The 4,383-nt window shown below is 42.1% G+C and overlaps 1 non-coding gene across 1 annotated transcript; it reads right to left on the reverse strand.

Annotated features, from left to right (window-relative positions):
- Window positions 1–2,994: 2,994 nt before the first annotated feature.
- TRNAS-CGA (transfer RNA serine (anticodon CGA)) lies at window positions 2,995–3,067 on the reverse strand. The gene has a single exon. It is a non-coding gene; the product is annotated as a tRNA-Ser (tRNA).
- Window positions 3,068–4,383: the final 1,316 nt, after the last annotated feature.

Below are 4,383 nucleotides of genomic sequence, written 5' to 3' on the forward strand. Positions count from 1 at the left end.
TGGCCGTCTCTTAACCCTCTATTGCATGAATTATGAAAAAGTCATTTTAAAAATTATTTTTTCAGCTTTTATTGTTGATTGAATGAACAAATACTTGTACACAAAGTTTCAGAGCTATAACCACTGTATTAATAAAGATACAGCTTTGTGCCAAATATGGCACACCATGAAGATGGCCGAGCGCTCTTGCTGCCATGGGCGGAAAACAAAGCTTCAAGAACGGTGGTCTTTTTAGTGCGATGTGTGGAATGAAATGAAACAGTTGTTTGCTGCGTTCAGGCACAGATGAATGTTGCACTTCCTCTATCTTACCGACGACTTGTTTGTGCAAGATGGCCGCTTACATCTTTGTTTCTTCTCATCAAATTCTGGCCAGTGGCCGACTTGGTCAGATCGGTCGTTTTTGTGTGGCATTGCGGCCGCTGGTCCCTGTGCTTTTTTGACTTGAACCTGGAATTCGATGTCTTGACTAGAAGGCCTTCCTGGCCGCTTGTTGGGTAGGCACTTGTTATGCGAGGTAAGGCATTCTGCAATTTCTGCGTTGAATTGAGCCAGCGGTTGTACTTGTTTTTTCCCAAGCTGCTCCTGCACCCTCCTGTACAATAGCCATGCTGTTACTACCGATAAGACTAGCATAGGCGTAAAAATTCGAAAGTGCCATTTCTTCGACCTGATATATATGCGGTAAAGTCCAAGCAGTGAGTCCAGCAGGTCGACACCACCCATGTGCCTGTTGTGCACCTTTACTACGCTGGGGCAATCAATTTCGCGAAACTCTTTGGCGGAGGTAAACCAGCGCCCAGTCGTTTGGACTGGATCTCTCCCAACAAAGCTCGACAGAAGTGTCACGGCGGGGTTATCGAACCAACGCACACACGATAACTCCACGTCATCTATCGCGCTTGTGAGTGCCTCTGAAGCACCACGTCCTTTACATTTAAGTTCCTTTTCGTTTTTCAGGCGGCTGTTTGGTAGACGATTCGCCCTCACCGTACCGATCGACAAAATTCCATCTTGTGATAGAGTAACGTGCAGCTTCGGGGTATTGGACAGATGGCAGCATGTTACCATATTTTGTCTTTCAAGTTCATACTGTGCCAAATATGGCACACACCGATTTCGGTTTCTCTGCTGTAGTTGCAGACAAAATTAAGAAAACTAATAACTGGCTTAAATTGGTGAGACCCAAAAATACGCCAAAATAATTTTTCTGTTTCCACGGTGGAAATTTTCAGAGGAAAAAAATACCAATTGCTCGTGTCTGCCCCCTCTGAGTTTCACGTCGCCTCCCCAAATCTACTTCGCCTCTGTTTTGCGTATCGCTCAAGAGATGGCAGCACTTGCCCATAATAAGTGCACATAACTATGAGAATTACTCTGACGGTATCACATTCTCAAATGGGAATCTCACACACGCGAAAAAAATTGTAACTTGTATGTGCCAAATATGGGACGCCATGCAATAGAGGGTTAAACAAGGCTTCAGGAACATGAATGATGCGTAGCTTAGAGAAAGATAAAAACATTTTTATTGTATGCAGAAGCTGTTTGCTCTGCCGTACATAAGTTTGCTGGAGTGTTTGGTTCAGAGTAATGCTTGTGAGAAAGGCCGGATTACCTTCGTTGCACACAGAGCACGAGTGGTGCGGCCATGTCCGAATAGATAATGCAATTCTGAATAGTTGCCACGTAAATTTAAAGAAGGTATTAGAGAAGCCCATGCAACGGCAAATGCATGCCGTTGCATGCAACATGCATTAGGTCATCACACACTTTACACTAGTTGCACTCTTGCGTACTCGCCAACTGATTAGCTTAGATAATGGGACGAGAACGAGGTTTTTCAGTATGTTCAGAGAAATGGCTCAGATGGACATTCCTTGTTCAATAATTCGGCCCACCATGACGTCAATGTCTCAAAGGATCGCATATATAGGGTCTTACAAGCATGTTTGATTCGCAGAGAGTGGGTGAATGTGATACATGGCACGCAGGGCCTTCCGCATTTCCTTTTTCGATCAGCACCCCTTTTTCGTTTATCTCCACATCTATTTTTTTCCTTTCGAGAAGGCCAATACCAACCTTTACCGAACATAAAACCGAGGTCTCACGTAGCTGTCTTAAGGCTTGTTTCAGGTGACAGTGTCTTCAGTGCTCGTAGTTAGTTGGAGAACTTGACGCTTACGACGTGTTATATCCAACAGAACTCGTTCTCTTCGTGTCTCATACCACTGCAAGCGACAGTGTCTCCAGTCTGAAGGATGTGACAACTTATTTCAAGCGTAGGCTAGTTGTTTCGACATTGAGGGTGATAAAGGCGAGCAATATATATGCACTAGAAAAAGACTAAATACAGACACAGCGAAGATAGCGCTTCATATTTGTTCGCACCAACTGCCTTTTCATTACTATTATTACCTTTCCCGTTTTTAAATCTATTTTCACCATTTTCCTTCCTCAAGTGTAGCGTAGCCAACCAAGCATGTCAATGGTTAACCTTTCTGTCTTTCCTGCCTTTCGGTAGACGCTCTCTTAGAATAACAAACGCACTTTATTTTCACACACACACGACCAAACAGAATCACACGTAATTAATTAATTAATTATTTATTTATTAACATGTACCTTACAGGCCTTCGAGAAGGCATTGTGTAAGGGAGGAAATACGGTAACATATTCGTATAGAACTGGGAAACCAAGAACATTAGTGCAATGAAAGGAATATTCACGCAACATGGAAAATTAATGCGACAGTAATGCGACATTCGCAAATACAATATGAAGAGCAAGAAAAAACAGTAGACACAATAACATAATAGCATACTAAGCTTATAAACCTGTTTGCATGCATAGAGTATTATGTATATATATATATATCATAAGAAGCCAACAAACATTGACACCAAGGACAACATAGGGGAAATTAGTTGTGCCTAATAAATGAAATAAAGAAACGAAGAATTAATGGAAATTAAACTGGATGAAAAAACAACTTGCCGCAGGTGGGAACCGAACCCACAACCTTCGCATTTCGCGTGCGATGCTCTACCAATTGAGCTACCGCGGCGCTGTTTTCCCATCCACTTTCTTGGGTATTTATGTGTCCTAGTAGAACCCTGGGAGTGTTAGCCAGCGCCACCACACACAGACCTTGGCGGCGGACGTGGGACGTCCTTTTTGCCGCAGGCGTCACGAGAACGTGATCTTTTTGGGTGAAGGCAACTGGTCAATAAACCCACATATGCTACCTGAAGGCATCAATGTAGCCGGATTCGAGACCCTCGTTAAGTAATAAACGAGAAGAAAGGGGGTTAACCGAGGGTCCCGATTTTATTAGTCATATCATAAGAAGCCAACAAACATTGACACCAAGGACAACATAGGGGAAATTACTTGTTCTTAATAAATGAAATAAAGAAACGAAAAATTAATGGAAATTAACCGCCGCGGTAGCTCAATTGGTAGAGCATCGCACGCGAAATGCGAAGGTTGTGGGTTCGGTTCCCACCTGCGGCAAGTTGTTTTTTCATCCACTTTAATTTCCAATAATTCTTATATATGTCCAAAATACGACCACCGCATATCGAATCAAATATCACATATTTTATTGCCAAACAAAGTAAAATGTAAAGCTCCTGAGGTGCCTTCTTGGTAAGAGGATGCTTATTTGCATTATTTATTGCCTGTTGTGATGCGTTTAGTCGTCCGATCAATTGATTAGCATGTAAGTCAGGAATAACTGTTTTCGTTTATATGGACCACCAGGTAGAGTGTCGTTTTCAATTAAAAAATGTGGCACGCTGAAGCGTCGCGCATGGTCTTAGAGGACATGCCAAGTAATAAACGCTCTTGTCCACATTCAGAAAATAAACTCGCAGGCACTCTACGTGGCCTTAATATTGTATGACTGGAAAATATGGAGCGATAACTATTTGCCTCGCGCGTTTTTTCACGAACGTGTCTGTTAGCAGCACCGACAGCTCCCCTGCAGTAGAAACGGTCGGAATAGTATTCAAACTGCATCAGTCTTTATTCCTCATGACATCAGTAAGTGGTGCCATACCTTGTATTAGAACAGAAACAATTATTCGGCGACTTTGCATAATGAAATGTCGAATCGAATAGCAAAAACTGTTTGAATATAAGGATGTCGCACGCAACTTTAGCCAAAGCTTAAGTATATGCGACTGCAACGTAGATAGACAGAACCAAGGTAGTGTTGTTTGCCGTCTCATGGAGATACTCAGATTTTTTCTTTTGCATTCCGCCTAGTTACATAAATAGTCTTTAAAAAATGAATAAGCTTCTCAAAATATTGCAAATACGTAAATTAAAAGTGTCAATGAGAAAATTGTAGAGCGACATAATAACTCCTGATATAGC

The sequence above is a fragment of the Dermacentor andersoni genome, chromosome 5 (assembly GCF_023375885.2).
Source record: "Dermacentor andersoni chromosome 5, qqDerAnde1_hic_scaffold, whole genome shotgun sequence".
Taxonomy (NCBI): Eukaryota; Metazoa; Arthropoda; class Arachnida; order Ixodida; family Ixodidae; genus Dermacentor; species Dermacentor andersoni.